The sequence below is a fragment of the Vulpes vulpes genome, chromosome X, assembly GCF_048418805.1.
Source record: "Vulpes vulpes isolate BD-2025 chromosome X, VulVul3, whole genome shotgun sequence".
Lineage (NCBI taxonomy): Eukaryota > Metazoa > Chordata > Mammalia > Carnivora > Canidae > Vulpes > Vulpes vulpes.
This window is the reverse complement of record NC_132796.1, coordinates 85,157,468-85,180,073: the sequence shown is the minus strand read 5'-3', so window position 1 is coordinate 85,180,073 and position 22,606 is coordinate 85,157,468. Positions and strand designations below refer to the sequence as shown.

The following is a 22,606-nucleotide window of genomic DNA, read 5'->3' as shown; positions in this document are numbered from 1 at the left end:
CAAACTGGTAAAACTGAACAGAGGACACGGCTAGATGACCCCAAATAAAACTGACAGCATTTTCCCACGAGGCAGTGTTGTAGATGGTATTAGGTCATACAGGATTGAGGACTCCAGACTAAAGCAACTGGCTGATGGAACATAAATCTGGCTACATTTAGAAACTATGCTTCTATAATTCATTTAGATTAAAATAACATGAACACAACAATATATTACTTCGGGTAACACAGTAGATCATGTCAGGAACATTTGTGAAGTGACCTGAAAAACCTTACCTACTACTTCCATGACAACGGGTTTCAAACTCCAAATCGATGGAGAAATGAACTTTAGAAGGCTCATCAGTGACCGGAGGCTAACTCTACCCCACCCCACATAGTGGCCCACCTACAAGTGCAACTTTGCCTTGGATGTATCCTTGAATGTTTAAGGAGACTTAAACATTAGCTTACTATTTAATGTGAGGAAGACATTGCTATCTCCTGCAGGTACGCTGCTCCAACAACCCTTGAGATGTAGGAGAGAAGTATAAAGGCTTTTATTAAGAAGTGCAAGGAAGTAGAGATGGCCGTTACTTGCGAGGTCATACATGGTAACTGCACAGAGTTAATTAAACTAAGCTATGTTAGCCCTCTTCTGATTTCTCTAGTACCTACAAATAATTAAGCCATCTCAAATTCTCTTGATTGCATTGTTTTAAAGATTCTATTTATTGGGGCACCTGGGTGGCTCAGCAGTTGAGCATCCGGCTCATGTTGTGATCCCGGGGATTGGGGGTCCTGGGATCGAGTCCTGCACTGGGCTCCCTGGGAAGAGCCTGCTTCTCTGTTTCTGCCTGTCATGAATAAATAAACAAAATCTTAAAAAAAAAAAAAAGATTCTATTTATTTAGAGTGCACACGTGTGAGGTGGGGGTGGGGCAGAGGGAGGAGAGATTTCCCCACTGAGCAGGGGGTGGGGGGTTCCATTCCAGGACTCCAGAATGACCTGAACTGAGTAGAAGGCAGACTATACTAAACCCACTGAGCCACCCAGGAGCCTCTTCTTTCCATCGTTTTAAAAGAGATGCACCACAGAGCCCTAGTTGCTAACCACTAACTCCCCCACCCCAATTCCTGTAGCCCTGTCCCCTCTCACTATAGGATGACCACCTACTTCTCTTTTTCTTCCACCAGTCTGGGAGCTCCTTGAAAGCAAGGCTGGTATCTTATTTGACTTTGTATCTTGGCTCATAATAAGCCCCTACTAAAAAATGTGTGTTGAATAAATGAACTCCGATTGAGTCAAGAAGGGAAAGCGAGCATACTTAAACATAAAGCAGGCTAAATAGTTGTCTCCTTGGTTTTAAAAATGCATAATCTATTAGAGAAAGCTGTGAACAAAATAGTCAAGACAAAATAATGTTCCCATATCCTTCACATGCAATTAGCCTATTAGCATGCTTTAGCTATTTACTCTTGTTTACTGCTTCAAGATACTACAAAACTACTCAAGATGTTTGCAGCCTGTCCTCTGAATTTAGCTGGAAGTCCAACAGAAAGGTTTTTCTCTTTTTTTCCAGGAACAGTTTTTACTTGCTACAGTTTTGACAACCAAGCAGCACATTTCACCTTTCTAATAATACATACCGGGCACCAATCATGCTTTGACAAATCCATAAGTCATAGGTAAAAGTAATGTTTGGAAATAAACGTAAATAAAGCTATATTTGAATGTTCTATTATGAAAATTTTCCATATACGCAAAAGGGAAAATAGTACAATAAACACTCATAAACCCCCACCCAGACTGTACATTGATCAGGATTTCCCCACACCCTGCTTCACCCCGTCTCCTCTTCCCCTCCTGCCCCCTTCCCTTTTCTATCTCTTTCTCTCTTGAATTATTTTAAAGCAAACCCCAGACATCTCATGGTTTTGCCCTACATAGCTCTCTTAAGAAATGCATTCATTTTCTGGAAATACCTCTATTCTATTCTAGAATCCGGCATAAGCTAGATTCTAATTGATCTTTTTTTTTCCAAGTACCAATATCTATGAGTCACTTAAACCCTAAAGGGTGCCCAATCCTGTGTCATTTCCTGGAGGAATATCAAATACTTCCATTTAAAGTAAATGTTTCTTCTTTTTGTACTTAATAGAGAGAGAGATAAGACCTTAAAGTAGTGGCTATTTAAAAATAAGTTGGTTACTTTTCCAATAATGGAAACATTCAATTCAATCTAGTCAGATTGAAGACATTCTTTACATTCTTACCAGTCAAGAGTTTACAGATATTTAAGGTATGTCCTCATCATATTCTAAAAGCCCCTCTTGATGTGATGAAGAATACTATAACAAAGCCAAAGATCAAACAACAAAGTAGTCCCTCTCTTCCTCCCACCTTTACAAAGCTAAGCTTGTTAATTCCTTGGACTGAATCAGCACCCTCTTGGGGTACCTGGGTGGCTAAGTGGCTGAGCATCTGCCTTCAGCTCAAGTCCTGATCCCGGGGTCCTGGGATCGAGTACCCCCATCGGGTTCACCACAGGAAGCCTGCTTCTCTCTCTGCCTATGTCTCTGCCTCTCTTTCTGTGTCCTCTCATGAATAAATAAAATCTTAAAAAAAAAAAAAAACCCAGCACATTCTCCTTTGCAAAAATCTCAGCTTGTCTATATTGCCTAAGTGAACACTGACACTTTCTTCAGATATCTGAGTAATTCATGAAAAAATACATTTGCTGCTAATGAAATTAATTAAGCTTCACATCCGAGGGGTATTTCCATTGTCCTTTCTTTTTTAAAATATATTTTATTTATTTATTCATGAGAGACACACAGAGAGAAACAGAGGCAGAGACACAGGCAGAGGGAGAAGCAGGCTCCATGCAGGGAGCCCAACGTGGGACTAGATCCCGGGTCTCCAGGATCACACCCTGGGCTGAAGGTGGTGCTAAACCGCTGAGCCACCAGGAATGCCCTCCATTGTCCTTTCCTATGAAAATTAACATGGAAGTCAAGGACAACCTTCAGGGGCTTCTGTGCGTACACACACACACACACACACACATATATATACACACACACACACACATCACAAGGCAAGGTCAGACTAGTTACCATGCTTCAATTCAAACCAAAATATTATGATGTACAATTCAGAAGTCACTAGAGATACAATTTTAGCTTAGGCTTTGAGCTACGCTGAAAAACTGAAAACGTACTCAAAGTGCCTCCCACAGTGTTGCATACCCTGCTTACATGTTCTAAGATATAGTACTTGTTAACGGAGAAAACACTTCTTACTTCATACGCGTATCAGAGGCAGATAGCTAGCTCTGCTGGAAAAAGGAGAAATATATGATAACCAATGGGTGGAAATCCCGGAGGACTTTTTGTGGGCATTGGAATGCACTATCACCACCGCATTACAATAACAGCACCAAAATTTCATCACCAATGATTTTCATGTATCTTGTAAAATATAAATAGTAACACAACATTTGTCATAAGTCATTTTATATGAGAAGAATACTGGCCTAATCATAACCTATTCTATCATGACAGCTACCTCATCTTTTCCAGAATTTTGAAAAACCATTTATGGATCAAAGGCATCAAATGCATTTGAAATTCCACTCCCCTCCACCCTGACAAGATATAAAGTAATAGCTTCTGTCATTTAAACCTCTGGGCCTCTCACTTGATAGATACAGGTATATAATTAAGATTTCAAAACCAATTTTTAGAAAGTACAAAGTTCCTAGAATATTCCTCAAATAATAAAAAGGTAGAATATAAAGACAAAATTTTAGATTCTAAAACTTCAAAACTTTTCTCTCCTATTTGGTTCTCTTTGAATAAGCAAGGTTTAGAATGCATCTCCAAATGTTTAACTACCCAAACACACAGTAAGAATTTCAAGGTTTTTAAATAAATTTCTGCTTTAATATTCAATCACCTAGAAGTTAGAGCCTAACAAAATAATATTAAAATAGTTACCCTTCTGCGACGAGAGCAAACCTGTTTCTTTCTCTCTCCCAGCACTAATAGAAGGAACCTCCCACGCCCAGAAAGCCAATCTGGAAACCCAACATTCTTCTTACAATTGCAACTTTAGAAAGCAAGTCATAACACTTCCTGCTAGAAAAAGAGAACACCCTGACAAAGGAATGATACAATACTTACGAATCCTCTTCCTGACAGCCTTACGGTATTTTGCCAAATATTAATAAATTCTAATTTTACAAGATTTAGTGAAAAGTTAATTTTTAAAAATTCCGGCTCCACTGAAATCCTGCGAGAGACCACAAGGGAATTTAAAAGTTGGTTCAGGTCAAATAGCTACAACCCACATACCTATTTAGAGCTTGAACATTAGCCAAGTAACCTGCTTATTTTAGAACACATGGAACCAGCTTCTCCCAAGTGCCCAAGTCACTCGTCCATAGGAAAGTACATTACTTAGAAAGACAAATAAAGTGTCTCAGACCACTTACATTCTCTATTGTTCATTTCGATTTATACCTATTCATACATTTATGCTCCCTATGCTAGGCGTTATGTAGCATTTATCGCTGAGGATCTAGGTCTTGTTCTCTTTTGAAAATGTCAGCTGTTAAGTGTGGGAATTATATTTTCTATAGGCGCAGCGCATAGGAACTAAGCCAATACTTGGCTGAACTGAATAATCTTCTACTCAGAGGCAGTATCGCAGAGTAGTTCAGGACTATGGGAGTCCTTGGGCGAGTTGCCTCAGCTCCTGCGCCTCTACATAAATTGAGATCATATCCTGGCCCATGGCAGGCGTTAGATACGGGATCACTGGAATTCTTCCTATTGAAATTTGCTTTTAAACCAATCAAGCAATTCTAATCAGTCAATTGCTAAATGAAGCAACTGGTTCTCTGTGGGGTGCCTTTTAGGGGAGAGAACAGAAAATTCATAGAGGTACTGTGCTAGGCTTAAGAGACCACTTCTTTAGATTTTATTTGACAAAGAGAACACAAGTGGGTGGAGGGATAGAGAGAGAGGGAGAGGGAGAAGCAGACTCCCCGCTGAGTAGGGAGCCCAATGCGGGGCTTCATCCCAGGACACTGAGATCATGACCCGAGCCAAAGGCAGGTGCTTAACCGACTGGGCCACCCAGGCGCACCTTAAGAGATCATTTCCAATACTGACATGGGGCAAGTCGAACATTTGAAAGGAAATGGAGCATGGTGCAAGCATTAGGGTCTTAGGAGTCTGCCAGACTTGAACTGTTTGACTTCGAACAACTACTTAGCTTCTCTCTGTATCTGTAAAATCGAGCTAACTCCACATACTTCACAGTGTTACTATAATGATTAAAGGAGATGACAGAAATACATAAGAGTGTTTGGCTTCAGCAAGGTGCTAAGTGGCAGACCTTATTATAATCTTTCTGGGATACAACATGCCTACTACCATCTGCCCTATCTACCTAATATGAATGAAAGTGAGAGAAGAATAGCCAAACTGTGGAAGGAGCCTTGGTGTCCATCGAAAGATGAATGGATAAAGAAGATGTGGTCTATGTATACAATGGAATATTACTCAGCCATTAGAAACGACAAATACCCACCATTTGCTTCAACGTGGATGGAGCTGGAGGGTATTATGCTGAGTGAAGTAAGTCAATTGGAGAAGGACAAGCAGTGTATGTTCTCATTCATTTGGGGAATATAAATAATAGTGAAAGGGAATATAAAGGAAGGGAGAAGAAATGTGTGGGAAATATCAGAAAGGGAGACAGAACATAAAGACTCCTAACTCTGGGAAACGAACTAGGGGTGGTGGAAGGGGAGGAGGGCGGGGGGTGGGGATGAATGGGTGACGGGCACTGAGGGGGGCACTCGACGGGATGAGCACTGGGTGTTATTCTGTATGTTGGTAAATTGAACACCAATAAAAAAAAAAATTTATTAAAAAAAAAAAAGAAAGTGAGAGAAGAGAAACTCCAGTCCTTTATAAATAATAGAAAGCAAACCAAGGCATGTTCGGACAACATATTGAATTCTTAAAATAAGGAGGTAACTCTTACTGCATTCGCTTGTAAAAGGGTTCAGGATGGTCCACGTCATGAGGCAGAGTGTTCTCCTGTCCTCATCACTAACCACCATTAGTATACTCTGCATAACATTTTGTCTCCTTAATGGAAGCACTTTATTTCATTAATCACAAAAACTGCATGAAATATCAAAAGGCAACAAATCCGGAACAGTAGGAATATAGCGGCAGGAGCCAGATGATGTGTTTTTCCATCTGTCTCTGTTGCTGACTCACTCTGTGAAGCCCCTTCAACTTTCCAGAGTCTCAATTTCACCGTTTGTAAAAATAAGTACAGCACTATCCGCCTGTAGCCTGCCAGGGAATATATGACAGTAAGTACTTTCCGAACACTTTAAGCTAACTGGAAAGGAGATACTCGTATATGTTATGGTGCATCATACAGATGGGAGGAAATTAGGGTGCAGACTATCGCCTCAGTAAGATGACAGGATCACTGTTAGACCAGAAATGTTGGCTTTTGGGGCACCTGGGTGGTTCAGTGGTTGAGATTCTCCCTTTGGCTCAGGTCATGATCCTGGGGTCCTGGGATCGAGTCCTGCATCTGGCTCCCCCATAGGGAGCCTGCTTCTCCCCCTTTCTCTGTGTTTCTCATGAATAAAATCTTAAAAAAGAAAAAAGTGTGTTTTCCCAGCCTTACCTTTTCTGCACCATCCTTGTCACTTCCAACCACTTAGAAGGGTCTGCCTCAAGTGCTATTAATCTCTTCAATAATAATGGTACCTGGAATCAGCTTCTCTTGACCTTCCCTTCAGAATCCATCGGATGGAGCGCATCTCCTTGCTAGCTTCGTGAACTCCAAGACTAATCTTTGATCACAGGGAAATCCCATCAACAGCTGGTCTTTTTTTTTTTTTTTTTAAGATTTTATTCATTTATTCATGAGAGACATAGAGAGAGGCAGAGACACATGCAGGGAAGAAGCAGAAATCCACGCTGGGAGCCCGATGTGGGACTCCATCTCAGGACTCCAGGATCATGCCCTGGGCTGAAGGCGAGGCTCAAGGGAAGGCAGATGCTTCCAGGCGCCCCTGGTCATTGGTTTTAAAGTCCATTTACAACATAATAGAACTTTGTAAACTGCAAAACCTCACGAGGTTGTGAAAGTGCCAGGAATAGATGGCTACTCCCTTCAAAAATGCACATCTTCTCCTTAGGAGATATGAGGCCATTTTCTAAAAGACTGCTCTACCGCATCAGTCGTTGAACCAGTTTTAGTCTGCGGCCCATTTTGTAACCTACATGCATCCTCATCTGAGTATGTGTGGGTGTGCAGGTTGCTGCGAGCGCCTCTGTGTGACGCCACGTGGGAACAGAACCTGCTTTTACTGTGGGTAGTGAAAGTTGGTGTGGGAATAGGACATGGTGGCAGGAGTTGTGGAAGACAGGTCATGTCTTTTCTCAGCAGGTCACAGGATGAAAACCTACTCTGCTGCTGTATTCCAAAATTCATCATGATGAATGTTCAGGTGGTACAAATCTGTAAAGTAAAAGTTCACACACACGCACCTCTGCACACACACACACACACACACACACCCCTAAGAGTGGAAAGGAAGGAAAGAGGCACACCCGAAGTTTCCTGAGAGTTTCACCAACGTATCAGGGTGACTCTCATTGAAACACTGTGCTCCCCACCGCACCCACACCGAGTATATTCTTTCCATGTATGACATATACACCAGGGCCCCTCCCACTGTGCTTAATGACACACCTCGGTAACACTGACCTATTGTCCTCTAATGAAACAGGATTTTACCCACCTGCGTGACTTATAAAGCAAACAAATAAATAACTCCCACAGTGAGTGAAGCATCACAGCAAGGGGATCATCCAGAAATTAACATATAGGGAACTGCTACTGTCTTTTGGACTATATTTCAAAGTTTAGGATATTTATACCAGGAGTAGTAGTAGGTGCATGGTCTTCCTGCAGCATGGATATGTCCGTTTTAACAATCAAGCGTGTCTGGTTTATGTTATCATTCTTTTCATATTTGAGGCGGAAATAACCCACAAATATATCTTAATTCCAAGGGATGTCTCCTCAATAGTAAGGATTTATTAGCTCAGTGTTTGTGTAACAAAGTAATCAGAATCTTAAAATAGAATGTCCTATTATACATTAAATTATATACCTTGTCCTAATGCACTAAAACAAAAGGTTGACATAAATAGAAGGTAGTTTGAAGCATTCGAGTCTTCTAGAAATAGTTGAACTACAGACAGGGCAAAGAACAGATTTAAAAGACAGCTGTCTGACTACAGTTAATACTGAATTGTGTATTTGAAGTTTGCTAAGAGAGTAAATCCTAAAAGTTCTCATCATTAGAAATGAGGTGTTGGAGGTTAACTAGTCTTTTTATGGTGATCAGTTTACGATATATACATATATCGAGTCATTATGTGGTACCCCTGAAACTAATGCAATGTTAATGTCAATTACATCTCAATAACACTGGGGGAAAAAAGCCATCTGTGTTCTGTTCACAGCTAGTAAAACCATACGGAACAACTCAGATCCTCTACACTTTTCTATCCTGAGGGTCTCTCATTCAAAAAAAGGAAAGAGGAAAGAAAAGGAAATGGGAGAGGAAAAAGGAAAGGACTAGAAACAAGAAAAATTCAACTCCGCAATTCCTCAATTTTTGGCCTCAGGACCTGAAGACACCAAAGAGCTTTTTGATATGAGGGTAGATCTACGAATGCATTTATCATGTTAGAAACTACAACTGGGAAAATTTTAAGGCATTTATTTAAAGTAACAATAAACCATTACATGCTAACATAAGTAACATTTTTAATGAAAATCACTAAATTTTCCCAAAATGGACAGTGTATTGTTTATATTTTTGCAAACAGCTTTATCATTTAACTTAATAGAAAGACAGGTGGATTTTCATGTCTGCCTCTGCATTCAATGTTGTTTTAGGTTCAAGCGTATTCAGAAAATATGGCCTTGCACAGATACACTGTTGAAAGAAGTATTTTAAGAGCCCTTTCAGATAATTATGGATATTCTTCCTTATAATGCTACAGCAAAACTTGAGAATTGGTAGCTTCTTAAATGTTGGTTGCAGTGTGGAATTTGGTATCATACAGATGAATTTTTCCTACCCTGTTACATTAAAACTCCCTGGACTACCTTGCACATCAAATGTAACAATCAAGCATTGGTCCCCTGGAACAATATTGTTTGACTAATACAGATCTTCCAAATGTTGTCCCACTTCATTTTACAATATCTAACAAATCACTTTTTTAAAAAAGATTTTATTTATTCATGAGACACACAGAGAGAGAGGCAGAGACATAGGCAGAGGGAGAAGCAGACTCCCGGTGGGATCCCGCCCTGAACTGAAGGCAGAGGCTCAACCACTGAGCCACCTAGGCGTCCCTAACAAATCACTTTCACTAAAAACACCACCAATCTCAGAAAAATCTAAGTATTGACACTTAACGGCTGATGCAAGTTTTCAGGATTTTGAATTTTTGCCTGAAAGCTCCAATTTTATCATTGGCAACAAATACTCTCAGTGGTTGCCTTGTAGTAACAGGAACACTTGGTTCATTTTTAGAAGTTTTTAAGTAATCTCTACATCCAACATGGGTTTGAAATCACGACATCAAGATCAAGAGTCACATGTTCTGACTGAGCCAGTGAGGCTCACTTGGTTCATTTTTGATGACATATCTCCCAAATACTCAGGTCTGGATAATCAGTTAACATGTCATTCAATCTTTGAAGTAAAGACAGGTTTTTTTCTTTTTTTTCAAGATTTTATTTATTTATTCATAGAGACATACACAGAGGGGGGAGGGGCAGAGACACAGGCAGAGGGAGAGGGAGGAGCAGGCTCCACACAGAGAGCTCGATGCGGGACTAGATCCAGGGTCTCCAGGATCACGCCCCAGGCTGCAGGCGGCGCTAAAGCACTGCGCCACCGGGGCTGCCCTAAAGACAGTTTTCCATTTTTAAAAAATGTGGCTAATTTAGCTTGCAACTCAAACAACTGCACATGTACTTTTCCTCAGGATAACCCGTGTACATGTATATACAGTAGAAAAGCTTTATGTATGTTTCCCATCTCATCATACAGAATATTAAAAGATGTATGCCCAAGACTTCAGACTCAATAAAATTAATTTTTCCTGCTTCATTAATGACACTTATAAATGAAACACACATTGTAGGTTTTTATCTAACTGTAAGGGTATGTGGCGTTGCATACAATGACTACTAATACAGGGTGGTGGTGCTGCTGCCTTGCTTCTTGCTAAGAAGCACCAGTAGTTTTACTACCATTGCTTTGGCACCACTGGTACAAATGTCAACACAGATAAAAAAGCAAATAACATCCTAGTGTCAGTATCCAAGTCATTTTGATCCCCAAAGGCTTATAGGTCAACACTTTTTTTGATAACTGGTGCTTTATTTATTAACGTTTATCATGGAGTCCTCGAATTTCAGAGAGATAAAACACATAAAGGTATGTAGGTTTTGGTTTTTTTTTTTTTAAAGATTTATTTATTTATTTATTTTTATTTATTTTAGAGAGCATGAGTGGGAGGAGCAAGCAGAGAGAGAGAGGGAGAGAGAATTTGAAGCAGACTCCGTGCAGAGCATGGAGCCCAACGCGGGGCTCCATCTTACAACCCTGAGATCACAACCTGAGCTGAAACCAAAAGTCAGACTCTCAACTGACTGTGCCACCCCAGGTGCCCCAGGTATGCAGGTTTTGACAAGAAATTTCAAAACTGAGAATACAATTACCAGAATTGCATAGGTAGGTTTTCATGGGAGTTCTGTGACTATTGAATTATGAAAAGAAAAATTAATGCATTGATATCAATTCTGAGAGGACCATTATACAGCTTATCCATTCCAAGGCACATTTTGCAGAATCAGGTTCATGTCTGAAAGACATAAATTTATGATAGTGTAGTTCAGAAACTTTTAATAAATTTTTTTAAAAGATTAATGGCAGGGACACTGGTTGGCTCAGCGGTTTAGCACCTGCCTTTGGCCCAGGGCATGATCCTGGAGACCCGGGATTGAGTCCCACATCGGGCTCCCTACATGGAGCCTGCTTCTCCCTCTGCTTGTGTCTCTGCCTCTCTCTCTGTCTCTCATGAATAAATAAAATCTTTTTTAAAAATAAAAAGATTAACGGCAATAAATTTGTTAAAAACTGTTTCAAAATATCCAGCTCATGGGTAGCAAATCAGATTAACAGTGTTTCTCAGATATAAACTAAAATAGAAAGGGTTTTAAAGTTAAAAAAGCCTGTGGGAAGTGCAGACATTATTACTATTTTAAAATATTAAGGGGATCCCTGGGTGGCGCAGCGGTTTGGCGCCTGCCTTTGGCCCAGGGCGCGATCCTGGAGGCCCGGGATCGAATCCCACATCGGGCTCGCGGTGCATGGAACCTGCTTCTCCCTCCGCCTGTGTCTCTGCCTCTCTCTCTCTCTCTCTCTCTGTGAGTGTCATCAATAAATAAAAATTTATTTAAAAAAAATAAGTAAATAAAATATTAAAAACTAGGGGCACCTGGCTGGCTCAGTCAGTGGAGCATGTGACTCTTGATCTCAAGATCGTGAGTTCAAGCCCCACAATGGGCCTAGAGTTTACTTAAAAAAAATACAAATAAAAAAATAAAATATTAAAAACTAAGTGTGGGGACACTTGAGTGGCTCAGTGGTTGAGTGTCTGCCTTCAGCTCAGGGCATGATCCCAGAGTCCTGGGATTGAGTACTATATTGGGCTCCCTCTGGGAAGTCTGCCTATGTCTCTGCTGGTGTCTCTCATGAATAAAATCTTGAAAAAAAAAACAAAGACAACTAGGTGTGCTATGGGGCACCGGGTGGCTCAGTCCGTTAAGTTTCGGATCAAGCCCCCATGCTGGCTCCAGGCTCAAAGGGAAGTCTACTTGAGGATGCATTCTCTCCTTCTGTCTCTCCCCTCACTCGCATGTGTGCATACTGTCTCTGTCTCTCTTTAAAATAAATTAATAAAAACAAAAACTGGGTGTGCTATAGTACTTACGGGTAATATACGGCATATTTTAAAGCAAATCCCAAACAAATAAAAAGGGGAGAAAAAAGATAAAATAAGAACATCAAATATTGGGGCAGCCTGGGTGGCTCAGCAGTTTAGTGCCACCTTTGGTCCAGGGTGTGATCCTGGAGGCCCGGGATCGAGTCCCACGCTGGGCTCACTGCATGGAGCCTGCTTCTCCCTCTGCTTGTGTCTCTGCCTCTCGTCTCTCATGAATGAATAAATTTTAAAAAATTACTATAAAAAAAAGAACATCAAATATTGATAATTGTTGAAGCCGGGGGAGGGGGGGTTCACTATCCTATTTTACTTCATATGTTTGAGAATTTCCATGAAAATAAGTTATAAAAAAATTCCATGTGCTTATAGGAGAGTATTTAGTACACTGGCATGCAAAAATAAAGTTCCTGGCTTCTACTAATTCACTTAGACAAATACCGAATGAGCATCCACTCTGTAAAAGGCACTGTCCTAGATGGCATCAGGAAATACAAAGGTTATGAAACATGCCTATCACACCCAAAGGGCTCACTCAGAGCGTCTGTGCCCATATATGTCATGAATTCCCTAAAATGGGTATAATGCCTCTGCCACGACCGTCCTCAGAGGTACTTACACTATTGCAAAGCACACACTGGGCCAACTGAATTGCCAGTAATCACAATGCAATTTTCAGAAAAGAGAAAGGACAAACGGCAGAAAAAGAAAATACAAAGAAGAAACCGAGAAATTAAGAAACAAGAAAGTCTCTCTGATGTTCCTCTCTAAAAGGAAACGAACAAGGGATGTGAACGAATATGGGCATGACCACATCATGTTTCCACCACAAGCCATCATCTTATTTCACTGCAGGACAGGAACCATCATGTCATATCCTTTGAGTCAGCTCTTGTACTACTCACATAGGCAAAAATAACTGAGTGATACATTCATTTTCCATGGTGAACACTAAGAATTCTAGAATCCTCCAAGTGACTGAAGGCAACATTTATAAATGCCATACGTTAGCATTAATTTCTAGGGCTACTGTGTCTTTTTCACCACCTCCCTCCACACAAACTAAGCCCATCCTGAAGAGTAAATCCACATGTTCGACTGGTAACAGTCCTCAGTTACTAAAACGTTCTGATTATAACATTAATAAATGAAATAAAAGCGATAACCAAATAAAAAAATAATGAATGAAATGAAATGAAAAATAAAAGCGATAACCAAAAAATCAATTATTTACTTATCAGGTTCCAGCTTAGTGCCATATATTCCAAACAAATTGTCAATTTTTCCCTATTCAAACTTCAGATAAAATGTATAAGAGTTCTCAAAGCTCATGCAATGAAAGTCTTTAAAAGCTGAGAGTGGGGATCCCTGGGTGGCTCAGCGGTTGAGCATCTCCCTTTGGCTCAGTGCATGATCCCAGAGTCCCGGGATCGAGTTCTGCATCAGGCTTCCTGCATGGAGCCTGCTTCTCCCTCTGCCTGTGTCTCTCCCCCTCTCTCTCTCTCATGAATAAATAAATAAAATCTTAAAAAAAAAAAAAAAAGCTGAGAGCATTAAATGATTTAAAATTGCTCAACTGCTTCAATATTTAATATTAGTTAATGTCTATGAAGGCAGTGGTTGGTCTGTTTTGTTTACCGATCTATCTCAAGCATCTAGAACAGTGCCTGGCATACATAATATATGATAATGACATTGCATCCAAAGGGAATTAAACTCATTTGCTATAGTGGGTGATTACATAACCAAGAGCAAACTTTTAGTGCTTGTAATACGTACCAAATAAATATAAACACAAAAGGTGTCTTATCTTATCACACTGGGTAACTCTACAAAATAAGAGGATTCCTGAGAGCCAATCTAGCAACACAAATCGTAGGTTACATCTTCCTAGTGGCACTGAATCCACGATCACATTTGAATGAAATATGAAGGGAAGGATTCTTAAAATTCTCCACTTTGAGAAAATCAAGGTACTTCAGAGAAAAGAAGTAGAATGGAAAGTATAAAGAACTCTGAATTTTATTTTTTCCCTCAAATTTACCACACAAAGAAAGAAAAATCTCACTTAGCTGTCAAGATACCACTGCTTCTAGTTCTCTAAACTTTAAAACGAGTACATTTCGACCTCACAAGGAATACTGAAATCTTCAAAAGAAAGAGCGGCTTTAGCATTTCCTGCCTGCCTGCCCTAGAACAAGATTAACCTTGTCAGTTCTTAGGAAGACATATAAAACCCCTTTAAATGACTAATTCAGATGAAGTGGTAACATGAACCTCTAGTTTATAAGACGCTGGTTTCTACTTGTTACCAGATGTTGCCATCACTTCAAAGTGTTAAATGCATTCATGAAGAGGTTCAGATATATTTGCATGTGAAATATTTTCTGACTTCCGCTATTACTGTGGAGACACGTTCCCAGAGAAAAAAAATTGTTGCCTCATTGTCTAACAAAACGTCTTTAAGACTGCCAATACTTCCTATAAGAACCACCAGGTACTCTAGGTAAATCTAATTCTCCCATGTAATTCTTGCAAGCACATATATACACTTTCGAAATACAACACAAATTACTTTCGTTTCATTGGGAGTTTGTCATGAACAGCCAGCTTGAAGGTCTAAGCTTAAAAATCCACATTTTTCTGTATATATACTTTTGGAACTTTTTAGATAAGTAAACAGCCCCCAGCTTAGAGTTCCTTTACTAGGTATCATTCAACAATTGCATGAGGTTTTCTGCTTCTATCCATTCTTTTATGATTAATTTCTTTGGTTATGTTGCCATTAATTTTTAGTAGCTTAATTAAAAGATTTTTTGATCTTCAGAGAGAGTTGTTTTTTTAAGATTTTATTTATTTATTCATGAGAGAGACACACACACAGAGAGAGAGAGAGAGAGAGAGAGAGAGAGAGAGAGAGGGGCAGAGGGAGAAACAAGCTCAATGCAGGGAGCCGGACGTGGGACTCGATCCCCAGTCCCCCAGGATCAGGCCCTGGGCTGAAGGTGGCGCTAAACCGCTGAGCCACAAAGGCTGCCCTCCAGAGAGAGTTTAGTTCAACAACAATGGTTGCTATTTTCCACACATAATGGTCATTTGTTAAATTTAGCCCAGTACAGAATCCTGAACACAATGTAGGGTTATCCTTAAGATTGGGTGCAAAAATACTGTGGGCTCATAAAGTGTTATTTGCCCATACTGCTCAAACATGAGGGAGATGCCCCATAAATGTTATTATATAGTTTTGCTGAGATGCCCCAATTTCATTTCTTTGAAAATGAAGTTGAATCTGTAAACATTACACTACACTGGCTCCGGTTTTTAGAGCCTGAATTCTAACTGACCAGTGTTGCTTGCTCAGTATTTTATTTGGCAATCTGTTACCTGGTTAAACTAAAAAGTCTCATTATAATTCTGCCACAAAGCAAATGGCTTGTGTGGCTTTCACTTGCTAAAAATCGTATTGTTAGCAAAAAGTCACCCACACCAGAGTAACTTCATCCTTCTCTGAGTTTATCCCTCTCCCTGGTACTATGTTACCTTAGATGTTGGCTAAAGCCATTAGCAGTGTTCTTTTGATGGGGTAGACTGTCATAGGCTTAATGATTCTGAGAATTCACTGCTTTAAAGACGGCACTTAAGTCTCTCATTAGACCAAATAAATAAAAACAAATGCAGATAACCTACATGTGAAAATAAGAAATTGGAATATCTGTTTATGATAAGCACCATTTCATTGCATTCTTCCTTAAATTACACTTTTTCCCCCGATTATAGGGAAGATTATGGGGTAGCTTGACCATTACCTAAACAAAGTTAGGTATAGGTGAGGCGGGGGGAGAAACAATGGGTGAAATCAATGGTAGTAAATTTCACTATGATGATTATACTAAAACTGAGCCATAGGCTCTAACTTAGGGAAGTTTTCATTATTGGGAAATTAATTCTGCTAACTGTACTTATCAAGGTAGTATCCTTGGACTGTGATTTTCAAGTTCCTGTCTAAGCCTAACTACTTAATACCACATACATAATGTTATAGGCCACCAGTGATACATTCTGTTAAAGCAATCAAAGCCAATCTAGAATATAAACAGGATAGGAAAGATAGCCAGAGGTTTTTTGGTGCCTCCACCCTCATTAAGCAGAAAGAAGGGTGGAAAAATTTTATCTTGAGAAAGCAAGACAGAAATGAGAGCATGATCTCATTCACTTTCCCTTACCCAAAAGCAACAAGGTGACATTTTCTCTTCCATTCTTCTTCAGCCCTAATCAATTTAACAGTCTTTTTTTTTTTTTTTTTTTTTTTACACCTAAGAATAAGTTTCCAAGTGTCTTATTTAAACTTAGAAGTTTACCAGGTTCTTTTTGTAATTTTTAAGATTTTATTTTGCAGAATCAAAAATCAAAACATGAGAATGACCAAAAGTTTTAAAACTTGGTTTACTATTTGTGAATAACAAGCACATCCCAAACTTCAATACCCTAAATCCCAATGCTTTAGTGGCATATTCTGTTTTGCTATTTGAGGAAATGCATTTGTTTAAAACAACAGGAAAGGTAAACCATAATCTCTTAAGGTAGAACAATAGGTTTAGGAAACCTATCTAATGGGGGGGGGGGTGTTTTAAAAATTCTGGAAGGGCAGCCCCAGTAGCCCAGGGATTTAGTGCTGCCTTCAGCCTGGGGTGTGATCCTGGAGACCCGGGATGGTGTCCCACATTTGGCTCTCTGCATGGAGCCTGCTTCTCCCTCTGCCTGTGTCTCTGCCTCTCTGTGTCTGTCATGAATAAATAAAAAAATCTTTAAAAAAAAAAATCTGGAAGTAAGCCTTCAAAAAAGTTTTAAACTGAAAACTAGATCAATGATTTAGAACCTGAAAGTTATATACTAATCAAGATATATCAATGTGACATTCATTTGGAAAAAAGGAAACTTCTAATTTTGGCAATCAAAAAAAGGCATCTAAGTTATGTCTGGAAAGAAATGACCGACTAATATTCTTTCAATGATTTAAAAATCATAGCAGTTGGGGTGCCTGGCTAGCTCAGTCCGTGGAGTATGTGGCTCTTGATCTCAGTGTCGTGAGTTTGAACCCCACATTGGGTGTGGAGATTGCTTAAATGAATAAATAAATCTGTAAAAAAGATAAAAAATTAAAATCATAAAAATTGGGACCACTGTAGAAAATAAGACCTAGCATGAGACCACAGAAAAAATTAAATTGCCTTCCTTATTGGAATTACAATTTTTAACTTAACATTATGTATGCAATCTCAAAATTCTAATTCATTAATGCAATTTCTATCAACATCCTAGCATAGTTTTGTGTAGTCACAGACCAACTTAGTCTAAAAACTTTTGTGGAAACAAGCAGGTCTTGCCACAGGTAAAATATATTGAAAAATAAGGTGGGTCTGTCTGGTGTCAAATCCTATCTTGTGGCTGCAGGAATCTAGACAATGTGGGGTTGGCAGAGCAACAGACACAGAACAATGGAACAGGTCAAGGAACCCAGAAGGAGACCTACACGAGTATACTCAACCAATTTGTGACAAGGGTGTAGAAGTGCATCAGTGAAGTAGTGGTGCTGGGGCAATTGGACAACCATTAAAAAAAAAAAAAAAAAGAACTTCAATCTAAACCTCACACTTTTACACAAAAATTAACTCAAAATGGGTGACAGACTTAAATGTGAAACATAACACCATACAACTTTAGAAAACAACTTAGAAAAACTCTTTCAGAACCATGTTTGGTGAAGGGGTGTTAGACATGACATGACATGACATCAAAAAGCCAATTCATAAAAAGAAATAGTGACAAATTTGGCTTCGTCAAAATAAATACCTTTGTTCTGTGAACGACTTTGGTTCAGAGGATGGAAAGACAAGTTACAGACTAAGAGAAAATAGTTGTATACCACATATTGGACAAAGGATTACTATCTAGAATATAAAAGACCTCTTACAACTCAACATTTAAAAAGTCCCATTAAGAAAAATAGGCCAAAGACATGAACAGATATTACACCCAAGAGGATATACGGATAGGAAAGAAGCACATAAAAAGATGTTCAACATCATTAACCACTGGGAGATGTAAAATAAAACCACAGTGAGAAATCACTACACACCTATCAGAATGGCTTAAAAAAAAAGTGACAACATCAAAAGCTGGCAGAGATGTGAAAAAATTGTACCACTCATACACTGCTGGTGGGAGATTAAATGGCACAGTCACTCTGGAAAAATGTTTTGGCAGTGTCTTACAAAACTAAATATGCAACTCTCCTACAACTCAGAAATTGCACTTTTTGGGCATGAATCCTAAAGAAATAAAAACTTACATTCACACAAAAACCTGTACACACATGTTTACAGCAGCTTTATTTGTAATAGCCAAAACTAGAAATGGCTCAGAAGTTCTCCAATGGGTGAATGGTTCACAAAACTGTAGTACATCTACACCACTGAACACTACTCAGCAATAAAAAGGAAGTGTTGATATAGACAGCTTGGGTGAATCTCCAGAAACTTATGCTGAGTGAAAAAAAATCCCCAAATTTTACAAATTCTGTGATTTCATTAATTTTTTAAATTTTAATTTATTTATGATAGTCACACACACAGAGAGAGAGAGAGAGGCAGAGACATAGGCAGAGGGAGAAGCAGGCTCCATGCACCGGGAGCCCGACATGGGATTCGATCCCGGGTCTCCAGGATCGCGCCCTGGGCCAAAGGCAGGCGCCAAACTGCTGCGCCACCCAGGGATCCCCCATTATTGGAATTATTTAGTTAACTGGCACTTCGCCCCAGATCAGGAACTGATCATGGCTCCCTCCTTGATCTCCTTCATGTCCTGCCCCACATATCTTCCTGTCAGTGAAGCCTCTGTGACCACCTGACTTGGAGATACCTATGCCCCTCTTCCCACTCCCTGGATCTTTTTTTTTTTTTTTTTTTGGAGTTCAATTTGCCAACATATAGCATAACACCCAGTGCTTATCCCATCAAGTGCCCCCCCCTCAGTGCCCATCACCACTCCCTGGATCTTTAATTCTGCTGCAATTTTCTTCACAACACACTACCATCAAATACACTATATTATCATTTATTTTCTATCTTTCCCTCGTAGGATGTAAGCCTCATAAGGATGGTAACCTTTGTTTGTTTGTTTCATTCAAAGTTATCATTGCCAGTGTCCTAGGACACCCCCTGACCTATAGAAGGCACTCAGTAAATATTTGTATAAATGCATGAAATGGAATTGTGTTTGTGTGTGTATGTGTGTAATAAGACAAAGAGGAAATACCAACTCTCAGAGAGTGACAAAAACCACTTCAAAAGAAATCAAGAGTGATCAATCTCATAATGTATATCCAATATATTGACACTAGAGTTTTCAAAATCTTTTGGATACATCACAATATAGGAAACTCTCTTAAGATCAGTAATCAGGACTGCAGTTTTGTTAGTGTAAGAGTAGTCTGGACTAAATGTATGACCTAGAAAAATAATCCACCACTGTAAAGCCATTTCTAATGAATTTCCATTAGTGACAAAGTGCTGGCCGAGTTAAACCAAGCTGCTTAATTTATAGGTGAAGTGTATCTCAGTTCCTGTCAAGTTGAATGACTTGGCATCTGCCATTTTCTTAACACTTGAAGGAAAACGCCCTTTAGTATGAGCTAATTCAGAGAGGAAGAGGCTTTCCTAGTAAACAAAGTTGGATTCTGGATGTGGGGTTTGAATTCATGGTGAGAAACGTGATGAATTAGGTAACAGGCAACTCTACATTCCATCCCTGTCCTCGACCACTGGATGCTGGGGCAAGTCAAAATCAACTAAACCTGTCACCTCATCTGTAAAAATCAGTGGCCAGATTAGACTCTGAGCTCTTCAAACAATGTGCCATTGTTTGATTTCTCTTGGTGATACCAGTGCCTGGCACACTGTTGATAATTAATAAAGGCCTGTTAAATGAATTAAGTAATTATCTAGCAAGTTCTAAATGGCTCTCCCGGAAATTATATCTTTTCTTAGCTGAACTACAACCCTCCTCCCTCAGGGAGGCCTATCCTTATGTTAGGTACACGCTATCCATAAGACTAAGGAGACTGCGGGGTGGGGAAGCGCCTAGATGGCTCAGTTGATTAAACGTCTGACTCTTGATCTCAGCTCAGGTCTTGATCTCAGGGTTGTGAGTTCAAGCCTGGCACTGGGGCGATCCCTGGGTGGCGCAGTGGTTTAGCGCCTGCCTTTGGCCCAGGGCGCGATCCTGGAGGCCCGGGATCAAATCCCACGTCGGGCTCCCAGGGCATGGAGCCTGCTTCTCCCTCTGCCTGTGTCTCTGCCTCTCTCTCTCTCTCTCTTCTCTCTCACTGTGTGCCTATCATAAATAAAAAAAAAAAAAATTAAAAAAAAAAAAGGACTGTTCAAGCCTGGCACTGGGCTCCACGTTGGGCCTGCAGCCTACTTAAAAGAAAAAAAAAAAAAAGGATGCCTGGATGGCTCAGTGGTTGAGCGTCTGCCTTCAGCTCAGGTCATGATCCTGGGGTCCTGGGATCCATCGACTCCCGCATCAGGCTCCCCCTGGGGAGCCTGCTTCTCCTTCTGCCTGTATCTCTGCCTGTGTCTCTCATGAATAAATAAAATGTTAAAAAAAAAAAAAAAAGACTAAGGAGACTGGGTCTAGAAACTTCTCTATGGGTTGAATCCAGAACATAATGGCAGAAGTCAGTTCTAGTATCATTAGCTATTTTGACCTGATGCCATGAAGGTGAATTGGAGGTGGTCAAGGGTGCTTGAAAGAAAAATGGATCTGAAACTAAAGGCGATGCTTTTAATTATTCTTTGATAATCTCTCATTCTCATATTTAAGGCAGAAAGTAAAGAATTCCTCAACCTTAACATCAGTTCCAAATGTGGAACACCATGCTCTTCCGAAAACATCAAGCGTTAAGTGTACTCAATATTATTTCTGGATGGATACACAAGGAACTAGTTCTAATGGTCAGCTCTTGTAAAGGGAAATGGAGGCTCAGGTCTGGAGCAGGAGGCTCATTTTCTTTTATGTCCTTTTATAGCTTTTGAATTTTGTTCTGGGAATGTTTCATATTTGAGAAGTAAATTAAAAAAATATATTAGATGTGTTCAATAATGCTTTAGATCAGCTGAAACCACTGTGCTCAATACTTAATAGGTGTTCAATAAATGTGTATAAACAAGAAATTCTGTATAGATCTATTATACAGTGAGTTATTTATTTTACAGTGAATTTTAGAAAAGGTGATTACACAACTTGCACAGGCTTTCAATTATTCAAGTGAAAATATTACTAAAGAAAAAGGAATCGGCAACAAGGTGATAATATGCAACTAAACATTAGGAAACCAAAAATCAGCTACCTTGAGATGTAAAAATCAGTACTGCTGAGAGTTAATCAAAGCAAAGATTTACAGTAATACAGTAGTGAGAAGTGAAACGGCATCTTGTCAGTACCACTTCTACATCATTAGCTGACCTGTGGTTAGTCATTTAATATTAGCATTGTCCATTATTCCTAATAGCCAAAAAGTGGAAACAACCCAAATGTCTATCAAATGGACACATGGACAAACAAAAGGTGGTACATCCATACAATGGAATATTTTTTCAGCCATAAAACGGAATGAAGTACTGGTACATGCTACATTGTGAATAAACCTTGAAAACACTATACCAAGTGAAAGAAGCCAGTCACAAAAGACCATGTGGCTCTATGTTCCATTCGTATGAAAGTCAGAATGTGGGGATCCCTGGGTGGCGCAGCGGTTTGGCGCCTGCCTTTGGCCCAGGGCGCGATCCTGGAGACCCGGGATCGAATCCCACGTCGGGCTCCCGGTGCATGGAGCCTGCTTCTGTCTCTGCCTGTCTCTGCCTCTCTCTCTCTCTCTCTCTCTCTGTGACTATCATGAATAAATAAATAAAATCTTTAAAAAAAAAAAAAAAAAAAAAAAAAAAAAAGAAAGTCAGAATGTGGATACTGATGGAGACAGAAAGTAGATTAGCGGTTGCTGAAGAATGAGGGGGAAGCTAGGGACGTAGAGGGCGGGGGAGAGTAATAACTCAAGAGCATGAAGTTTCTTTCTGAGGGGAGGAAAATGTTTAAGAATTGACCATGGTGATGATTATCCGTATCTCTGAATATGCCAAAATCCGCTGAAGCTGTACACTGTACTCAATAAAACCACTTCAAAATGTTAAAAAAAATTAGTATGTCCCACTTTCTTCTTTGAGTCGAAAATTAAGCAGTTATCACAATGCAAATGCCAGCCATAACATTAACTCCTATTTGTTTACAACAACTGAACGAGAAAGAAAACCAAGGAAACCATTGGCTTAGTCTTCTTGTAGGTTCACGATTATGTATTTTATTTGGTGTGTTTCCTAAGTTACAAATTATGCTGGTTAGGTTTTCAAATTTAATCTTCATCTGTA

General features: G+C 39.6%; 1 protein-coding gene across 11 annotated transcripts in view; it reads right to left on the bottom strand.

Annotated features, from left to right (window-relative positions):
• The window catches only part of PLS3 (plastin 3), an 88,493-nt gene that overhangs the window by 54,154 nt on the left and 11,733 nt on the right, over nucleotides 1–22,606 (bottom strand). The window contains exon 1 of one of the 11 annotated variants that reach the window (XM_072743444.1): nucleotides 3,984–4,099. The exons of 8 other annotated variants lie outside the window; for them this stretch is intronic. The gene's annotated coding sequence lies outside the window, so the exon portion shown is untranslated. Of the gene's footprint in view, nucleotides 1–3,983; nucleotides 4,100–22,606 lie in introns of those variants that run through there. 2 more of the 11 variants (XM_072743440.1, XM_072743447.1) reach the window with 2 other exon arrangements.